This window comes from Anolis sagrei, chromosome 5 (assembly GCF_037176765.1).
Source record: "Anolis sagrei isolate rAnoSag1 chromosome 5, rAnoSag1.mat, whole genome shotgun sequence".
Classification (NCBI taxonomy): domain Eukaryota; kingdom Metazoa; phylum Chordata; class Lepidosauria; order Squamata; family Dactyloidae; genus Anolis; species Anolis sagrei.
This window is the reverse complement of record NC_090025.1, coordinates 65,141,962-65,164,138: the sequence shown is the minus strand read 5'-3', so window position 1 is coordinate 65,164,138 and position 22,177 is coordinate 65,141,962. Positions and strand designations below refer to the sequence as shown.

The following is a 22,177-nucleotide window of genomic DNA, read 5'->3' as shown; positions in this document are numbered from 1 at the left end:
GCAGAAAATCCCTCAATATCTGCCTTGAACTGGGTTATCTGAGTCCACACTCAGATAATGGGGGATTTTCTGCCTTGATATTCTGGGATATAGGACTGTGTGGAAGGGCTCTTTGTCTATTTAGTTTGCTGTTTAAAAGACCCACAATGGCAAAACAGACCCCCTCTTAAACCCCATTGTACTCAAATTTACAAATTCCTAAACAGGTCAGGGGCAGATTATACTTTGCCTGAAGGTTCAGAAAGTATATCTCCTACCAGAGTGTTCAATGACAACATCCCTTAAAAGGTTCTTTTTGCGATAATAGCCAGAAAAAAAAGAAACAAAAGTAAACTAGGAGCAGCTGTCCTTATTTATTTGGTGAAGTTGACCAGTATGCCATAAAAGTTTCACAGCCAACCTTCTCTTGATTTTGAAATAATCTTGTACAACCAAATGTGAAGAGGCTGAGAAAATATATTAAGAGCCAATACTTTCAACTGACATGCAAACATACTGTTTGTGATTATTTATTCTTTTAAAAGAAAAAAAATACAAAATACAAAATGCTGTACTTGGACAGAGCCATGATATAATGTACCGGTTCTTTAAAATGCATTGAATTCTGATATTCTTTCTCTGCCAAGTAATCCTAATAGATCTCAAACAATAAGCAAATGGTTGTTCCTGGATGCTTCATTCAAACACACTCAAAAGTTGGAGAACAAAAGGTTTATTTTTGAAAATGAAAACCCCTTGGCTTGTACAACTCCAGACACAAATCTGCTTTCAATTACTGAAAGTATTTCCACTTCAGTGGAAAAGGATCAAATCTTCAGCTACACCATCTTTAGGCAATGAATTTGATTATATTAAGCTTTAAGCGCCCAGGATGACTTTGTGACACATGTGCCTGTGGATTCTGCGCCTACTATCGTGTATTGGGTGTTCAGCAGGAGAGAAAAAAGGAGCTTGGATTAGAAATAAAAAAGGCACAGGACCCTGTGACTGTTTACAACAGTGGCATGCCTTATTTTTTCCAGACCCAGCCATAAACGTCAAAGGGGGACTCCTGAGTTTACAGGCAACATTTAACCATTATTTCTAAATCAATCCAAGCCTGCTCCCTTACTGTTTTGACCTACACAGTTATAAAGTTAGCTCTGTCTTTATGGACTTGGTTGGGAAAGGGAAGAGAAAGGGAAGGGGGGAGAAACACAAACAGAGGCTGCTAACCAAAGCCATCCACGAGGTCTGTTATTCTCACAAGAGGGCAATTCCATAGCGAAAGGTATGTTATCCCTTGCCCTTTTCACAAAACTGAGCTTTAATCGAGCCAGCAAGACAGAACCACAGTGTGAGATGCCCCATCATGTTGGAACTACATTATATATCCAGTGTAGACTCACAAAATCATAATAATAACAACAATAATAACGTCCTAGACACTTGGGTAGTGTCTGATGTGTGATCAAATACAAAAGCGAGCATAGTGATCTTGTTTGCTGTGTACCAACCTTGTTGTGTATCAAATAATAATACTATGATGATAATAATAATAATAATAATAATAATTAATCCTAGACACTTGGGAAGTGTCTGATGTGTGATCAAATATAAAAGCCAGCATAGTGATCTTGTTTGCTGTGTACCAACCTTGTTGTGTATCAAATAACAATACTATAATAATAATAATAATTAGTCCTAGACACTTGGGAAGTGTCCGACATGTGATCCAATACCATAGCCAGGATAGTGATCTTGTTTGCTGTGCACTAATCTTGTTGTGTATCAAATAATAATACTATAATAATAATAATACTAATAATAATTAGTCCTGGACACTTGGGAAGTGTCCGACATGTGATCCAATACCACAGCCAGGATGGTAATCTTGTTTCTCACTAATTTCTCACTAATCTTGTTGTGTATCAAATAATAATAATAATCATCATCATAATACTTTATTTGTAACCCACCTTATCTCCCCAAAGGGATTCAGGGCAGTTTCCAACAGAAGTGACAAAAGTGGCTAACATTCAATGCCGAGAACAAATGACAAATCAAATCAAGGGCAGTGGATAAAACAATCCCAATATGAACTTGGAAAACTTGGGAAAAACCCAAAATTAAACTTAAGTAAACATAATGCTACACATCACACACCTTTACCACATGATAAATTCTTATAAATTAAAAGGCACTAAAACCATAAGCTGTATCGATGGCTGAAATCACTGGGTTGCTGAGTTTTCCGGGTTGTATGGCCGTGTTCCAGAAGCATTCTCTCCTGACGTTTCGCCCAAATCTATGGCAGGCATCCTCAGAGGTTGTATGGCCGTGTTCCAGAAGCATTCTCTCCTGACGTTTCGCCCACATCTATGGCAGGCATCCTCAGAGTTCACAACCTCTGAGGATGACTGCCATAGATGTGGGCGAAACGTCAGGAGAGAATGCCTCTGGAACACGGCCATACAGCCCGGAAAACTCACAGCAACCCGAAGCGTAAGATGGTTCATTGCATCCAACGTTGGCTGAAGTAGCTGCCTACACAGACACGAGTCCACACAGACATGATAATGCAGTTTCAACTTGATAGCGGCAGTGGAGAGGAGGGTCAGTGTGGAAAGGACAAAGCCAGGGGGAAAAGAATTGCGGCGGATTCCAAGTCAGGGAATCTGCACGGCCATAAATGCAGTTTGAGTGTGGAATCGCAGAATGCAGCCTGAACTGCATCGTGTAGATCCACAGAGCACCGACCAGACAGTGCAAACTGCATTACAAGGCAGTGCAGATCCTGCCCTTTCCTTCTCTCCATTCAGCCGGACTCTTTCCCACTCTAGGGAGGGTGTCTCTGCCTCGCTGCGAAGTTGGGGAGCCCTCGTTTCCAACGCCGCTCTCTCTTTGCGTGCCTCCTTCCTCCCTATTCCGCAGAATAGGGACTCGGAATCTCCCTCCCATCCTTCAATCCTTCCCCCCCCCCCCCCCCCAAATGCATTTACCTAATAAGCGGTTCTTGCTGGAGAAAAGGGCGCTGCAACTGCTCCCCGAAAGGGTCGAAATCGGCTCCTTTTTCCCCCACCAGGAGCCCACCTTCTTCTCCGCCTGGATGCTGCTTCCAAGTTGAGGCGGCGTGTCTCGTGTTACACAGCCGAGGAGAAGAAGAAGAGGAGGAGGAGGAGGCTCCTCTTGTGTTGACACCGCGGAGGGGAAGAAGCAGCAGCCTTAACCCTTGCCGCTCCGAGCACCACCAGCAGCAGCAGCCCCTTCCCAGGCTGTGAGCCACAAACCCCACAAGTTGGGGGGAGAGAATGAATGCGCCTCGTCTCAATCCAGGCACCGCCTGGCAAGGAGGAGAATGGAGAGCGAGCGAGCAAACGAGCGGGTGCCTGGCTCTGCCTGCTTCTCTCTCTCTCTCTCTCTCGCCTCTCTCTCTGTGCGCGCGCGCCTTCGGTTTAAACCCCGAGTGACGACGACGACGATGCCTCGAAAGAGAGGGGCCGCTTCCCTCCTTCCTAGGCCCCTTCCCACATGATCTGCTTTGAACTGGAATATATGGCAGTGTGGACTCCGATAACCCAGTCCAAAGCAGATCTTGTGGGATTTTCTGCCTTGATATTCTGGGATATAGGACTTTGTGTTGTAGGGGCAAAAACTACACTCTTTTCAGTCGGAAAGAAAGACTAAATAAAAGCCTCGACCTTGATTGTCTCTTGACTGTGGAAACTGCCTCTCCTCACCTCACTTTTAAAAGGGGAGGGGAAAATGGCGTCTTTTAATGAGGGATGCTGGTCCCACACTATTTAGCCCCAGTGACACAGTATTGGGGCCGGGTTGTTGTAGTTTTTACAGGCATTGTATGGCCATGTTCTAGAAGCATTCTCTCCTGACGTTTCGCCTGCATCTATGGCAAGCATCCTCAGGGGTTGTGAGGTCTCACAACATGATCATATAGGCCGAAAAACCTACAAGAACCCAGTGATTCTGGCCATGAAAGCCTTTGACAATACAATATTGGGGCTTTTCCTCACAGGCACATTTTCTGCTTTGAACTGGAATATATGGCAGTATGGGATCAGGGCCAGACATATAACACAGACATATAACCCAGTATATCAAGGCAGAAAATCCTACAATAGCTGCTTTGAACTGGGTTATCTGAGTCCACAGTGCCATATAAGCCTGGACAATCTTGTTTCTAACTATGGAAACTGCCTCTCCTCTCCTCACACCCCTTTTAAAGGGGGAGGGGGGAAAGTAATCTTTTAATGAGGGATTCTGGTCCCTCACTATTTAGCCTCAGTGACACAATATTGGGGCCCTTCCATACAGGCACATTATCTGCTTTGAACTGGAATATATGGCAGTGTGGACTCAGGGCCCTTCCACACAGACATATATCAAGGCAGAAAATCCCACAATAGCTGCGTTGAACTGGGATATCTGAGTCTATATTCCAATTCAAAGCAGATAGTGTGGGATTTTATTCAGGTGTGTAGAAGGGGCCTCAGACAACCCAGTTCAAAGCAGATATTGTGGGATTTTCTGCCTTGATATTCTGGGTTACATGGCTGTATAGAAGGGCCCCCGCAGTCACATTCAGGCCACGTCAACATTGCCATATAATCCATTTCCAAGCTGTATGATATGAATATACACTGGTCACATAATGCACCTCAGTCTGCACGGTAATGGCAGTGTGGATGGGTCCGACCAGAAGTTCATTTCTCAACTCTTGAGAGATGAAAAAGCCCCGACTCTGAGGGTTCTTGAAGCGTGGAAACCTCCCATTCAAGTGAGGATTCCACATCTGAGGGCCCTCCCACACAGCCCAGAATATCAAGGCAGAAACTGGTTTAACTGAGGGCCCTTCAACACAGCTGTATAAAATCCCACATTATCTGCAATAAACTGGGCTATATGGCAGTGTGGACTCAGATATCCCAGTTCAAAGCAGATATTGTGGGATTTTATTCAGTTGTGTGGAAGGGGCCTGAATGAGGGGCCACCTTGTGTGCGCTCCCCTCACAGCCATATGCTGAGAGAGGCAGTCCCTCAGTCTTGTGCTGCTATGAAAGCCCTCACAAATTTCATCTCAGGAGAAGGATCGCACAAAACAAGCCAAAGGGTGGGATTCCCTCCACCTTCATGGCTTGTCCTCGCAGAGTTAATGACACAGATCTGTCCTCCCCTCCAAGATGGATGTTTTGAGCTGAACTGCTCAAGTTGAGCCCCGGTTCAGAAACAACTCCAGCTTTGTGGATACAATCTGTTTTGTATGCAAGGCACACAAGCAGAAATTGTCTTCAGGTTGCTGCAGCCACACAAAGCACTGTGATGATGATGATGGCCATCCCCTGTTCCTCGCCTCTCCACAGCCTCATCCTGGTACCATAAATGCCACTCTCCTTTGCCTCAAAATAAAGTGAAAGGACAGGACTTTGAAACCCCACATCTGGCTGAAGCTCTAACCGTAACCACAAAGGCAGTGTGACCACGAAGACTTCCAAAATAGAAACGTAGAAACCTCTTTTAAGGGCTTCACATTTTAAAAAGTTGCAACTCTGTCGCTGAGGGCCATAAAACACACGACTGAATTATTCATGCACAATTCCCAGGTGCATTAAAAAAAAAGGAAATCCCTCTACAGATTCTTTTGAAATGATATATCTAATGTACGGCTTTTGCACCATAATTTCCTTCACTGCTGGGATTTGGACAAAACTCGGGTTTTATTACAATCAAATCAGCTTTTGCCATTGACTTTAATGTCTTCTCTATGTGCTGAAGGCTCTCTTGGCCTGTGCTGGTCTCCCTGGAGTCCAACCGTGGGATGGTTTGTGTGTCTGTCTATGTGTGTGCCTGTGTGTTGGTGACTAGACTGGTGAAAACTGTGCAGTTTATGCAGCTGTCTTGCTATTTGGAAATCCAGGAGCGTCCAGGGCCCCGTGTTTTCCCAGGCTATTTCCCAGACCAAGGCTGCAGGCAGCTGCCATCAGGACATGCCCTCGTAACTGGATTAAAGGATTGCGACACTCACACAATTATAAATGTATAATCCTTATCCTCTCCTTTCTCTTGTTCATGCAACAATAAATCTCTCATCTCAGCTGTCCCCTCCTTCTGTAGTAGGTTGGTTTTGTCTCGCGTCAGTTTTCTGTGTCCCAATTCTGTTCATGTTTTTGATTCTTCACTTACTGCTATGGTCACGTCACTACAACGTTTTCAACATCTACTTCAAATACAGATAAGGCTCGGCCTCAAACAGCGATCTTCTCATTCGGAAAAGCTGTATCTCCCTTTTGATTATTTTCTATTCTGATGATTCCACATCTTAAGTCCAACAGCCATCTTGTATTTTAGTTGTGTCCTAACAAGAACATTATGAGACCAGTAACAAAATTAAACATTTGCATTATAATCCTCAGATTCTGCTAAATGCTATTTGCAGATATATATTTTTTGAAAACATGTGTTGATACCTCTTGTTTAGATATCAGAGAAATAATACCAGGTTCCATAGGAAAGCTATAGAAAAGTCAATATGATCTTGCTCCCTACAGGTTACTGGTTAAAACCCTTGGATGATCCAAGTATCACTTACAGCTTCCAAAATAACTTGCTGCCATGATTTTCACAGAACATTAGGACATTCATTTCTTAGATCCATGTCTGTGTACTTCAAAGGCCATGCATGGGATGGGATATGACAACCTTAGACTACCCAAAAACCTAGTGAAAGCATTAACCAGATCTTAGAAAATTGCTATGGTGGGTGAAGGGGAATTATAACTTAAATTCTAGAGATTCTGGGAGTTTAAAAACTTTGCATAAAACTTATAATTATTTATGGAGCACAACTTCTGGCAAAAGGAGTAATGATTCTAATAAGGTAAGATAATTTTCTGGATTTTGTTTACTTCTGCCTTATAACGAATCTTTTCAGTTCCCATTTCTGCTTTAATTACCTCTGCCTTCTAACCATCTTTGGGTGTAACCCTAAGTCTGGCCCCCGGTTCTCACTAAATCACCCTGCCCTATATCTCAACAGACTCTGACCTTTTGCTAACTGTCTCTGACCTGACTCCTAACTGACTGTCTCATCTGACTCTGCCTATCATTCCATTCTGCATTTCTTTCCTCACTCTTCTGTCACATTCTAAAGAAAAGACTTGATTTGTGATTATTAAATTACTTCAATTAAGAAATCAAGCAATAAATGGCATGTCATCTTTCTTTTGCTATATTCAGGAGCACTAATAAACACAGAAAATATAAAATGCCCAGGTATGCTGATTTTAATCTAAAGATAATTAATGCAAAAGCAATTACCATGACTCCAACATAATAATCAGTACATTCATTCTTTAAAAAATAAAATAAAATTGGAATATTAAAGAAATATATTACCCCAACATAGACATCAAATATAAACAAAATTAATACAAAGCGAGTATTTTAATTTCACTTCCAAGTACAGGATAGCATCACTTTTTCTCAGGGAGTGTATGAAATTTAACTAAATAACAAACATTTGTGAACCTGTGAACTATATGGATCATGTAAATAGACGTTGTTGTAGAAGATAAGAGCTATGTTTTTTTTCAGTTGCAGAAAAAGTAATGCAAGAGATGAAAATCTGGAAGGTAAAAAATCTTGAAAGTTTATATATAGTTCCTTTTAAAGACTGATTAATGATTTTGATGAATGGTCTCCAATTTTTAGAAGGCATATATTTTCCATATTTGATAACATCTCTATTGTAACCCATTGAGGAATGTTAGTGTTGAGAAAATGGCAATGAAGCCCCTGGCAATGATTGACTGAATTGTTTGAATGTCAGGGTAAGATGGGCAAACTAAAGGGCCATTGGTTGAACCATAGCCATTGGTTGAACAACTGGAATCCTACAGAGAAACAAAACAAATGCAAAGACCCAGAAGTAAAGAAAGCACAGCCCCGTGAAAAGAATCTGACAAGGCAGAGAACTAAAGGGAGCAGTATCACTATTGTGAAGTGATAGTGGAAGAAAGAGTGGCATGACAAAATGGAGAAAAGAAGAAGGGTAGGCAAGGGTATTTCTGATGAGAAAGCTAGAAAAGGAATTGGAACAGAGTGGTTCACCTGGCAAAGAGCTGTGGAGATGAGAAAGGAAGTTCACTTACTGACTTTAAATAGCCAACCTTGACTTTAGCTATACAGCTTTAGATACATTTTATGATGAATTCAAGTGTGCTAGAAAAACTGGAAATGCAATCAAAAAACCTGTCAGTGTGCCAACTATACTGACCATCTTCCCACTCATATTCACTTTCTGCATTCATGATCACCTGGCAAAGTTTAATCCATTTTTTGTTGTTGAAGAAAGCAGATTATTAATAAATATGTAGGTTTCACATATATGTGGGGGCATTTTACACATATAGAAAATGCAGGTTTATATGACTAAATGTGAATGATTAAAATTACTCTTTTGTGTTTGCAATATATATTTTTTTCAGGCAATCTATTTCATTTTCATAGCCAACACAATATGACATTGGTTAACAAAACATTGTTCTGACTTCAATTGCAATGAGAACCATCAAGGCTATAAGAAAAGGGTTGCTGTGAGTTTTTCCGGGCTGTATGACCATGTTCCAGAAGCATTCTCTCCCGGCGTTGCATCCACATCTATGGCAGGCAACCAGGGAGGTAAAAAAAAGAACTCTTGTCTGTTTGAGGCAAGTGTGAATGTTGCAATTGGCCACCTTGATAAGAACCCCTTCCACCTTTCCTTGTAATTTATTATGCCAGAGTCACTGAATCCAAACAGATAAAAAGATTCACTTTGTATATATTTTTAAATTACAGATCCTAATTTCTCTCTAAGACAGTGTTTCTCAACCTTCCTAATGCCAGAACCTCTTAATACATTTCCCTGTGTTGTGGTGACCCCAACCATAAAATTATTTTTGCTGCTACATCATAACAGTGAGTTTGCTACTATTGTGAATTATAGTGTAAGTATCTGATATGCAGGATGTATTTTCATTCACTGGACCAAATTTGGCACAAATACCCAATACATCCAAATTTGAATACTGGTGGGATTGGGGTGCGGGGTGTGTGTGTGTTGATTTTGTCATTTGAGAGTTGCTGGGATTTATAGTTCACCTACAATCAAAGAGCATTCTGAACTCCATCAATGGCGGAATTGAACCAAACCTGGCACACAGAACTCTCATGACGCACAGAAAATACTGAAAGCATTTGGTGGGCATTGACCTTGAGTTTTGGAGTTGTAGTTCATCTACATCCAGAGAGCACTGTGGACTCAAACAATGATGGCTCTGGACCAAACTTGGCACAAATACTCAATATGCCCAAATCTGAACACTGGTGGAGTTTGGAGAAAATAGACTTGACATTTGGAAGTTGCAGTTGCTGGGATTTATAGTTCACCTACAATCAAAGAGCATTTTGAACCCCACCAAGGATAGATTATTATTATTAACTTTATTTGTACCCCGCTAGCATCTCCCAAAGGACTCGATGCGGCTTACAAAGGCCGAGGCCTCAAAACACAACACAACAACACAACACCTAAAGCAAATTAAAAACAGTTAAAGCAGTATAACGACATGCAATAAACAATACATCAAAACACTATAAAAACTGGGCCAGGCCAGAGTAGTGGGTACAGGATTAAAAGTGCTGATGTGACAGGTGGTATGTGGGGATTATAGGGCAAGTACAGTGTGCAGTGTGCAACAATCTTAGTTCTACGAAAGTGATTCTGGGACTTGTTATTGGAGATTCCTATTCTGGAAAGGTGCATCGGAACAGCCAGGTCTTCAAGTTTTTTCTAAAGACTGCCAATGTAGGAGCCTGTCTAAGATCTTTTGGGAGGGTGTTCCAGAGGCGGGGGGCCACCACAGAAAAGGCCCTATCTCGTGTCCCCACCAAACGCGCCTGCGACACAGAATCACGAGCAGGGCCTCTCCAGATGAACGAAGTGAACGTGTGGGTTCATAAACGGAGATGCGGTCAGACTTGGGCCAGACTTCCCATACAGACTTGGGCCAGCCAGACTTCCCATACAGAACCCCCATGACCAACAGAAAATATTGTGTTTTTGATGGTCTTTGGCAACCTCTCAGACACTCCGTTGTAACGCCCCCCCCCCCCGGGGTCCTGACCCCCAGGTTGAGAAATACTGCTCTAAGGGGATATATGAAGGAATCAGACATACTAATCAAGCTATAAATCACAAACTGACTCTTTTGCTCCCCCAGTGTGTGTTGGAGAGGGAATTAGTTGGAGGAGAGGAAAGGCTATCCTATTGTGCTGGGCTTTGGAACAGGCATGGGCAGTGGCAGCAATTTTGTCACATTGTTTACATCTGGTCCTAAGATCAAATCCTCTGCCCATGACTATGAAAATGAGTGTGCCTCCCACCCTCCCCAGTTATTTCTATTGCTACAGAACATAACAAAAGCATCCACAGCTTTAAAATGTCAACCAAATTGTCATTGTCAGTTTGACATGGTCTAGAAAAAAGTACAAATGTCTTAAACTGTAGCATTATTTCCCTGTCGCTTCTGGAAAAATTAGGCCGACACATTGTAGAATTGCATTTCTTGGTTTTTTTTGCCGTACTATAATATTAGTGGCTTATAATCATCTTGTGATTAACCAAGACCCCAGGTCTCTTTTCCTCCTGTTGCTTCCAGCTTCCAGTTCCCAGCAGATAACAAAAATTCTCATTATTAGCTCCCAAGGGCCCCCAAAGACTTTGTTTTAATATTCTTCTAATTCATACTATTAAATCTCATTTCATTTCTATTACTTTAGTCCAGTTTATCCCATAACCCCTTCCAATTATTATCTATATTGATGTTTTCCCCCCAAATGGGTAATCACCCTTGCTACCAGCAGTTTTAATCAGCTTGTTCCTATTTCTGTTTCTAATGCCAAGATTTTTTAAAAAAAAAATTGTAGTAGTGGATAGTTTTGTCAGCATTTTCTTCTATCCTTTAGGTAGTTTTGGATCCTTTTATGAAAGAGTCCAAAATTATAATTGTGAAGAGAAAACATATTCCCATTGCCAAGCGAATCAGAATTTCCTTGCCATGAGACAGCTTTGCATGGTTGTCTAGATTCAACCACAGGTGGTTAAAAGTGAGCTTTTGAATGCCCAATTCATCAAATGGAACAAGAATCCAGGAATTTGATTTAGGAATTTATCACAAAAGGTAGGCAAATGACAATTACAGCAGGGCAATAGTGTCTTTGCCTTGGATTTGTCACATGATTTTTATTCTTTCCGGCCTCTCTACCAGTAGAAAATAACCTGAAAATCATTTTTTTTACAAACAAAAATAATCTGTTAATGACCCCCTTTTGAAAAAAAAAAGTCTTCCAATGGTCTCTCACTGGGACATTAGCAGGAAAGGAGCAATGTCATGTGATAAATCTATGGCAAGGACAGCATTGTCCTGCTGTAATTGTCATTTGCCTGCCTTGTGTGAGAAATGCCTTACACTGACACATCAAGCTCAATGTTGTCTGGAAAATCACACAAAAAAGCTTTAAAAGGCAAGCCTTTTCAACTCTACCTGGTGTTCAGCCTGCAACTTCTTGCTTTGAAAGCATGTTTCAAATGGTTCTTCTCCACTGGCTCAATTCTAGCAATTGCTAAGCATATTCAAACATAGAATTTGCTTTATACTGAGTGAGATCTTTGGTCCTTTTAGTCTAGTACTGATTTTTCTGACTACCAGCACCTCTGAAAGATTTCCAAAAAAGCTTTTTTCTGTCATTTACTATCTGCTCCTTTAAAACTGGAGAAGCCAGGGATTGAACCCTGGATTTTTGTGTAAAAAGTATCTGCTCCACACTGCGATATGTGGTGCAGATGAATGCCTTTCTTGTTTACAACTGGACTTAGAAAACATACTTTCTGGACTGCTGCATGGCACTATTTTGAGTTGAAATCTGACACACACTCTCTACAGAGGGCATAAGAATGGGATTCTCAAACTGGAAACACCATAAATTTAGGAAAAGAAATGATTGCATGCAAGTTTTAAATTTCCCCAAGCAACATATACAGGCAGTCCCCAAGTTACGAACAAGATAGGTTAAGTAGGTTTGTTCTTAAGTTGAATTTGTTTGCAAGTCGGAACAGGTACATTTTTAAGTGTAACTCCAGCCAATTATATATAGAGAGAAGCGCCCTGGCCATTGAGTGCTCTAGCTGGAGGTCAGATGTGACCAGAAGTGCTGTAGAATTTGAAGAGGCATGAATGGAGGGCAAAAGAGAGAAATGTGCCAAGAGGAAGGCGCATCCAGCCAACTCCTACCAGGATCATCCTCCACCTGGAGACTGATGCCTTAACTGCGGGATAACATGCGGGTCAAGAAGAGAGCTCCACAGTCACCTATGTACCCACTGCCAGGACAATGCACTTGGAGGACAATCTTACTCCAACAATGAGGGTTTGCCTAAATAAGTAAGAACTATAGATTATCATGCAAAATAGTAAACAGTAAGAAGAATTAGACAGTATTCAATAACTTTACTGAGAACTGTGCAGGCACAGCTGGAAAAGAATGAAAAGTATTTAAGTATGAAAAGAAGATTTAAACATCTAGAGTAAAGGAGAAAGAATAACCTTTGGGAATTTAATTTGATCTTTGAAAGGTGCCTAAAGGAGATATTTATAAGACATCAAACTGCATTTCTCCTTTTTTGCTTGATTCTAAACCACGGCCTTCCATCAGTATTCTGGATTCAACACACACTGTATTCTGCTATATTTCTATCCAAATAGTTAATTATCACCAACTACTCCAAGGTAAATGAAATCATAACATTACTGAACAATTCAATAACACAAAATAGGAAGCTAAAAAATGGCAAAATGTGTGGTAAGCAGAGTGAGGTTAAAAAAGATAAAAAGACAAGGCTGTTCACACTGCAGAAAGAGAAATCCTAGAACAAGGCCAGAGGTAGGAGATCTGTTATGGGCAACTAATCAGACACAACAAAAGGACTCAGGGCTGAGTTGTTGCTAACTAGTTTTTAGAAAACCATCACTACAGTTACAGTTACAATCTAATAGAGAAGCCCTTTTGTAGGAGAACACTCACCATCTGTAACTGGTAGATCTTATTGCTCATATAATTTTATACAACACAATACAAATATTTTGCAAAATACTGAGTCCACATGTTCTATATTTGAACCTCATCACAGGGCAGGGGAATAACTACCTCACCAACAGGACTAATGATATATATATTGTCACTTGCTTTGTGAGCTTGACTTCAATCCTGTGAATTTTCCCATCTTTTTAGGGGATGGCCCTGTAATGAGTTCCATAGGGCATTAACCGAAATAGACTTAGACTGTCCTTCAGCAAAGTGAATTGATGAGGGCAAACAAACTGAATGTGATATCCAATTGAACAGCAGATCAGGGAACAGGAATATATCCACTGGTAGATGGGGTTACACTTCCTCTAAACGAGACACAAGAGTGGCCCCTTGGTTCTGGAATTCACTCCCAGGGAGATTAGGCTGGCACCCACCCTGTCCATCTTTTGCAAAGATCTAAAAATATGGATGTTCCCCAGAAAATTTTGGCCCTCAGCTATGACCCAAAATTTAGTCCTTGCACTTTACTACTGTTTCCTACCCAGAGATATAGTGCTCTATTTCATATTGCCCTCTATTTCTAATTTTGTCACCTGGCTTTTATACTTTATCCATCAGCCCTGTCCTCATAACTGATTTGCACCAGCCCGCCCGCCTATTCACTGTTCACTATTTCAGGCCACTGGTTGCTTGCCTGATGGTTACGTTTATACTGTGTTATGTTGTTGTCTGTTTTATATTGTTTTATGATGATGTTCCTTTTGCCCCTGCAAGTTTCACAAGCTTGTGGGCACAAGGGAGAGAGCCTTCTCCTCTGTGGCCCCCCGACTCTGGAACTCATTATCCGGACAGATCAGGAAAGCCCTACCCTAGAAACCTTAAAAAAAACCTTAAAACCTGGCTCTTCTGCCGTGTCTTTGGTGAGTAGGTACACAACTTGGCACTACTGCTCCCCTCAACGTTTCTGTCACTGGAGTACACATCCCCCTCATGAGAAAGCTTGGTTCCACAACCCCGTTTTTATGAGCTCCCCTTTGCAAATAACCTGCTCCTCCTTTTATCTCACCTGAGTTTTTTAACATTTTATCCTGCACATGTGGCTTGCCAGTTGTCATTGTGATTGTGTCTATTGTAATTTTGTATTGCTAATGTATTCATATGTTTTTATGTAATCATGATGTTGTTGCTTGTTATTTGGTTTTATTTTGCTGTAATGTGTTGTTTGGGCTTAGTCTTATGCAAGCCGACCTGAGTCCCCGTTGGGGGAGATGGTGGCGGGATATAAATAAAGTTTATTATTATTATTGTTGTTGTTGTTGTTATGAATTTTAGTGTGTTATATTTTAATTATGTTGACTGGGCTTGTCCCCATGTAAGCTGCCCCGAGTCTCTTCGTGGAGATGGAGGCAGGATGCAAAAATAATATTCCTATAATATAAATATTGTTATTACTTCTGGACTGACCCCGTGATTGCATACTCAAACTTTTGTAGTGGCCAGAAATGCATCAAAGCACCCTTTTACTGGAGATACCTGGTCTGGTTACAGTGGCTTAGGGCTCTTCCACACAGCCCTATATCCTAGAATATCAAGGCAGAAAATCCCACAATATCTGCTTTGAACTGGGTTATTTGAGTCCACACTGCCATATATTCCAGTTCAAAAGAGAAAATGTGGCATTTTATTCAACTGTGTGGAAGGGCCCTGAGTAACATCCTGTTTAGATTTCTGTAATACATTCTATATGAAGCAACTTGTAAAAAGTGTACAGAAATTTCAGCTGAATGGGGCAAATTGTGCACAATTTGCTTGTCTTGCCCGGTCCATTGGCTATCAGTTTGTCTCCAATAACAATTCAAAGTGCTAGGTATGATATATAACATTAACATTAGATCTGAGGAAATATGATATTTAACTACCTTTTAACAGTTACTATTTGTAGGTTTTTATTTTTCATTTTTTATCTGTATTTGTTTTATTTTTTTGGAAGCTGTCTGGGGTCCCTGTTTTGTAAGAGGGACAATAAATAAATAGAATTTGCATTTTCATAGAGCTGATACACCTTATATACAATCTGCATACAATAGGATAACAAAACACACAATCAGAATTTGTTTCTATGTATATAAGATCATCATGTATATAAAATGTTTTTAATAGATGCTGCTTTTATTGCCCATCAATGAAAGCTGCATCTATTGTTTCATATTTTAATGACATTATTGACTGATCTCTGTTACCACATAAATAAATGTAGTCTTTAAAAAACACTGTGCATGTTACAAGAGACATCACTTTAGATCTCATTTTTTATTTTTTGTTCTCTGCAAACCTGAAGAGTCATGCTTTTCATGGTCAAAAACAGTTTTAATTAGTTCATCATCCCTAGGCTTGAGTACAAGTGAAGATATCATCAGTTAATCAGCAGGCTTCAGAGAAAAAGGCATATCGGCATCAGATGTTTAATACAAGAGACAGTTCTTGTACAAATGAAGCAGAGCATATACGTTTGTTATCATATTTGAACATGAAACAGTACTGCTGGTTAAGTGCTTTAGAACAAATCATTTTCATGAGTCTCTGTGTTAGGCTCTTAGATCAACAAACACTTTTGACTAGAAAGAGTCCAATTGTGTGAGGTTCTCTTGCTTTTAAAATGAGATATACAAACCTAAAGCATAGAGCGGAATATGGTAATTCTTCCATGTTTCAAGATCAACATAGTGGTTTGCAATAAAGAATAGAGTTATATCAACTAAAGAGAAGATTACAGTCTTTACATATTTGCCTATTTTAACTAACAAACATCCACACTCAAGTGGTTTTAATTTGGAAACAAAAGGCCATTTGAAATCCTATTCAAAATAGAGTAAATTTGTTGTATAAGCCGCAGCCCAAATGTATTTTCCAACTGTACACATCGGAAACACTTTTGAACATTTTGCTGCTTAGAGTTTCATTTGCTTCCTCTTTCATAAACTTGCCATTTTCTCACATTCTTTTCTTCTGGCAGCTGCTACAAACATGTTGGCTTTTCTCTGGCAGGGAATCAGTTGCCTACGGAGCTACAGCCAGCACTGCTTCCATACTGGAGACTGGCTGTCTAATCTCCATAATACAACCACTTCCAACTGACCAGGAGGCTTGGACTTAAGTTTCTGGCTCTTGCATCTACAGCTCCTGCACCTTCTGCTTAAGAAGCACATTCCTTAATTAGAAATTAATGTTTATGTAACAGTGAGGGATTTATTTGAAAATGGGAAATAAAGAAAAATAGAGAGAGAAGAGGCCACGTAACATGTCAGCACAAAACAAGGAATCCCACCCACAGCAAGGTATTTGCAGACATCCTGAAGTAATATATGGTTCAGTGTAGTGGTCTGGCACAAAGGATTGGCTTTCCTGAGGAAACAACATTACAGTTAACCAACAAGAATTGAGAAAGACCACCTACAGAGCAGTTCATCACAAAAAGTGTACAAGTTTTTACGGAAGAGAAAAATCCATTCTATAGCCTGTAGTAATGAAGAGGATATCTAAGGCATTTCCTACCATTAGAAGTACGATATTCAGATTGCAAACTAGTTTTCAGTGCTTTGCAGATAGGAGAAAACTCTCACTTGTTTCCTTGTGATTTTCATGTTAAAACCTTGACATTTTTTCTCTATGTATGTGTTATTTCCAAAGAACATTGTGGAAACTATGTCCAGGATCTGTGAGTTCAGCTGCTGCTGTCCTTCAAACCTTTATATTGTCTGATTAGTACACAGAAATGTCATTGTGTTGTTTTAGTTAAACCTTTTCAATTCCTTCAATTACAAACAACTACATTCTGCCCAACACCTCTATATAGCTTTAGTATTATTTCAAGAACCTACTCACTTAATTTTTGAAACACTATCTCTTAGGCATCCTAGGAAACATGCCACTATTATGAAAAAGAGACTTTTTAGCTTCAGAGATTCCGTCCTCTCAAGTATTTAGAGCCCAGCCTTTCCGCTATCAAGTAACATTCACCTCTTAAAATTATAAAATGTTTCCTGGCCCAATTTTCATAGCTACTAATCCAAATTAATGTCCAAATTGCAATGTTAATGTCATAAAATAAGAAAAGCCTACCCCAAATAAATAGTTCTGGCTTGTTTGTATAAAGAGAACCAGACGTGTAACATGAATTGCCATGAAATGTGTAATTTATGTCCACTTCTAGGAGAAAGGGTTTTTTGAAACTCAAGGAAATTTATTCCATATTTCACAGCTACTATTTCTTACACAACCAGAAAAATATAGATGGTATGTTTTGTGACTAATGATAATTTTTGTTTGGTGGAGTTTTTTTACAGGAGGCTATTAGAGAACAAGCTTGACTGCAGAATTGCGTCTACTAGAACATTTACAACACACCTTCAAGTGTTTTATTACATATTAGTACACATATAGAAATCTGCTCCTTCAGTCTAGTTTGAAACTATAACTTTTAGCAAGAAAGGGCCCTTTCACACAGCCATATAACCCAGAATATCAAGGCAGAAAAACCCACAATATCTGCTTTGAACTGGATTATCTGAGTCCATACTGCCATATATTCCAGTTCAAAGCAGATAATGTGGAATTTTATTCAGTTGTGTATTACATTTATATTACATGTATTATTGATATAGTGCAATATAGCAATATTTAAAACTGATATTGTACTATGTTAATGATATATTGTATGTATATATACCTTGTAAGCCACTCTGAGTCCCCTTCGGGGTGAGAAGGGCGGCATAGAAATGTCGTAAATAAATAATAAATAATAAATAAAAGGGGCCGGAGTTTTATCACTGGCACTAGCATTTAAATAAAGTACTAGATTTAAGGTTATTTTGGATAGTGGTGCCATCAATGATGTTTTAAAAACCTTTCAGATACATTCATCACTACATAGATATAATTCCTTCTAAAGGAGGAGTTTTAATTTAACTGAGAAAACCTTCAGATTCATAGAATCATAGAATCAAAGTGTTGGAAGAGACCTCATGGGCCATCCATCCAGTCCAACCCCCTGCCAAGAAGCAGGAATATTGCATTCAAATCACCCCTGACAGATGGCCATCCAGCCTCTGTTTAAAAGCTTCCAAAGAAGGAGCCTCCACCACACTCCAGGGCAGAGAGTTCCACTGCTGAACGGCTCTCACAGTCAGGAAGTTCTTCCTCATGTTCAGATGGAATCTCCTTTCTTGTAGTTTGAAGCCATTGTTCCTCGTCCTAGTCTCCAGGGCAGCAGAAAACAAGCTTGCGCCCTCCTCCCTGTGGCTTCCTCTCACATATTTATACATGGCTATCATATCTCCTCTCAGCCTTCTCTTCTTCAGGCTAAATATGCCCATCTCCTTAAGCTGCTCCTCATAGGGCTTGTTCTCCAGACCCTTGATCATTTTAGTCGCCCTCCTCTGGACACATTCCAGGTTGTCAATATCTCTCTTGAATTGTAGTGCCCAGAATTGGGCACAATATTCCAGGTGTGGTCTAACCAAAGCGGAATAGAGGGGTAGCATGACTTCCCTAGATCTAGACACTATGCTCCTATTGATGCAGGCCAAAATCCCATTGGCTTTTTTTGCCGCCACATCACATTGTTGGCTCATGTTTAACTTGCTGTACTGCTCTCGAGCCAGGCATCCCCCATTCTGTATCTTTGCATTTAATTTTTTCTGCCTAAGTGGAGTATCTTGCATTTGGCACTGTTGAACTACATTTTGTTAGTTTTGGCCCATCTCTCTAATCTGTCAAGATTGTTTTGAATCCTGCTCCTGTCCTCTGGAGTATTGGCTATCCCTTCCAATTTGGTGTCGTCTGCAAACTTGATGATCATGCCTTCTAGCCCTTCATCTAAGTCATTAATAAAGATGTTGAACAGGACCGGGCCCAGGACGGAACCCTGCGGCACTCCGCTCGTCACTTCTTTCCAGGATGAAGAGGAAGCATTGGTGAGCACCCTCTGGGTTCGTCCATTTAACCAATTACAGATCCACCTCACCGTAGTTTTGCCTAGCCCACATTGGACTAGTTTCCTTGCCAGAAGGTCATGGAGGACCTTGTTGAAGGACTTACTGAAATCCAGGTATGCTACATCCACGGTATTCCCCGCATCTACCCAGCTTGTAACTCTCCTTCCCCTTCTTGTTTGTGGTAGGTTTCCATCCGTCATTTTCTAACTAGTACATGGCAGTTTCCTAACTAATACATCACAATTAAAGAAAGCTATCAATGTATTTATTTATTAATGGCATTTGTAGCCCGCCTTTCTCAGCCTTGCGGCGACTCAATGGCTAACAAAATCAATGGCAAACAAATTCAGAGCATATTGCTGGAGCCACCAGCAAACCTCCAGTTATAACTTTCTGACATCTAGCAAATTTAAGCAGATTGGTAGTAAAACCTGTCCTGAAAATACCAGGATCACACTGTGAGTTAAACATTGCATCACCTGTAAAAATCTTAAGCATACTGTCATTTTTGGGAAGACAGTGACTGGCAGAACCTACTATATTAAACAACGTGTCATGTGGTGATCCTTCAATCTTATTTTTGTGATTGAATGGAAACCCACAAGATGTCACCTGCAGTATGTGGGCAAAACAATGGCAGACCTTCATACATCCTTCAAAAACCACAGATCTGCAATTCAAACCAATGGACAAGCCTTTAAAATGGGAACATCACTGCCTCTTTGATTTGTCTCTGTTTGGCACTCAGATGCCACCCCCTTCATATATTTTGAACAAAAGGAAGAATGATTGAATAAATAAATAAACAAAATACTTTAATACCACATGGCTTCAATTTAGTGGACAGGATGTACCTTCACTACCAACACTGGTAGCATATATGTATATAATTTGGTATTTTAGTGCTCTTTCCGGCTAAATAATTAAGGAGGTGCTAGTGGTGGCAAACATAATTTTCATTTGTGCTTTCCACTATATCTTATGCATCTCATCAATATTTTGACAAGTTGAGCAACCCATGGTCTTCCAGATATGGTTAGCCTTCAAACTCCACTATTTTCCTCCATACTGCCTAGATGGGAATGGTACTGCCAAATATGGAAGCTTAGAGGTTACACATGGTTAAAACTTATTGGAAGAACAATGTCCCAGTGGAGGTTCTATAAGCAACCCAACTATAGCAGCATTCACACAATCCTTACACTCAAAGGTATCAGTAGACCACCTGCAGCCATCCAGACGTTGCTGGACTACAATTCCCATCAGCCCACAAATTGATTACCCATGCTTTTGGTGAAGCATTTTCCCCAATGGGACTTAATCATGAACTCTAGGTTTGTTTTATTTCATTTTGTTACCATATGTTTGTACTTTGTGCCATGTGTAAGCTGTCCTGAGTCCCTTCGGGGAGATGGTGGTGGGATACAAGAATAAAGTTGTTGTTGTTGTTGTTGTTGTTGTTATTATTTCCTATGAAAAAGTTTGTCTTTTTGGTTGTGCCCACATTTTAGGAAATTTAAACCCAAGCTACAGAGATCTTCAGTTACATCAGCTGCTATACTTCTTTTGATTGTGCTGTCAAGATATGCACTGGTGAGTATTACTTTATGATTATGTTTTGCACACATATTACCTAGAGCGTATTGACAGAATCATTCTCTCATCTGTATGCCTTGATTGATTCCTTCTGCCCATGATCTAATAGGAGAGCATTGTTGGAAGAGGACATTGACTAGTGGATGATACACGATCTCTTGCCTAACGTGGGCATTTTATTTTTATTTTCTTTGTTTTGAGCTATGTAGAAATCCAAACCACACAGTAGGTTCACGGTTAATATTGGTGTCAGTGGCTTCGGTTACGATGGAACCGCAGGATTGACTTTCCAAAGAATCTTCACTTATATACTAATTTAAGAATCATTTTACACGATCTGTTTCTTGATACCTTTTAAACAAATATATTCATGTATGCTTTATACAAATAGTTTTGATGCTTTAAAAAGATTGACAAATTGGCATAAAATAGGAGTATTGTGCCTTATTGGATTTGGTAGGTGGGATAAAGAATGGCTTCTCTTATATACAGCTGCTTGTAATAAATGCAATATGCTCAGATGCTTCCAACTGCTCTTAGGCTGAAATTTTCTTGCCACACAGGTCTTCACTATATAATATTTATTTTAGCAAAACTACTCCAATATAACATTCAGCACTGTGGTATGAAAGTCATTGTATAAGCAGAGTAATGAGACTGTTTATAGGAAAATGTGAAATTTAGTGGGTTTACTGTTCACTACTACAAATACAAATGATGTGTAGAAGTGACTCAAGCATTGGTTGGAAAGATCACCAAAAAGATAATAGAAATCCTAAGAAAATAATAGGTTATTAAACAATAATCCTGTACCTTGTAGGTTGATTCAAATTTACCTAATAAGGCAAAATAACTTTCTTAAATCAGAAGCTGCACAAATTCTGTTGTTCCTCAATGTATTAAAACTAAATTTTGGGGTAATTGGAAGCTATGCTGTTGTGAAAAAAGAAACTTAAAAGGAGGAGCCAACAGAAAAACACAACTTCGAAGACTTATTTTTTTCTAACTTACTGTGGCAATGGTAAAATTGTAGTTTCAGTTGTTATTGGAAGGTTGAAAATCTAAAAATGATTCCCTGTTGCAGGCACAAGACTATGTTGCATAACATAAAATAATATCTTAGGATTATAAGCTAAAACATCAAGTATTCTTGGAACATTCCAAGAAATAATGAGTTTTATTTGGCATAATTACATAGGTTTCACAAAAGCTTATGCCCAGTAAAAAATGTCAGTCTTTAAGGTATCACTAGAGTCTTTGTTGATTTTGTTGTAATGGACTTACAGTTATGCAGCTCACAGATAAAGTATCTTTGGGTCCATCCAGACAGTCCCTTAGAAGCATTAGCTCCTGTGTTTTCACATGGAGCGTCCAAACGATGCCCCACATAAAAATGATTGCATTTGCCCCAAAGCTAGAAAACCCTGTTTTTTAGCGAGTTAATATGTTAGTGGGTTTGATCCGTG

General features: G+C 39.9%; 1 protein-coding gene across 18 annotated transcripts in view; it reads right to left on the bottom strand.

Moving 5' to 3' along the window:
- The window catches only part of TENM3 (teneurin transmembrane protein 3), a 1,604,633-nt gene that overhangs the window by 276,676 nt on the left and 1,305,780 nt on the right, over window positions 1-22,177 (bottom strand). For 2 of the 18 annotated variants that reach the window (XM_060778675.2, XM_060778676.2), the window contains exon 1: window positions 2,982-3,203. The exons of the other annotated variants lie outside the window; for them this stretch is intronic. The gene's annotated coding sequence lies outside the window, so the exon portion shown is untranslated. Of the gene's footprint in view, window positions 1-2,981; window positions 3,204-22,177 lie in introns of those variants that run through there. 18 annotated transcript variants of the gene reach the window in all.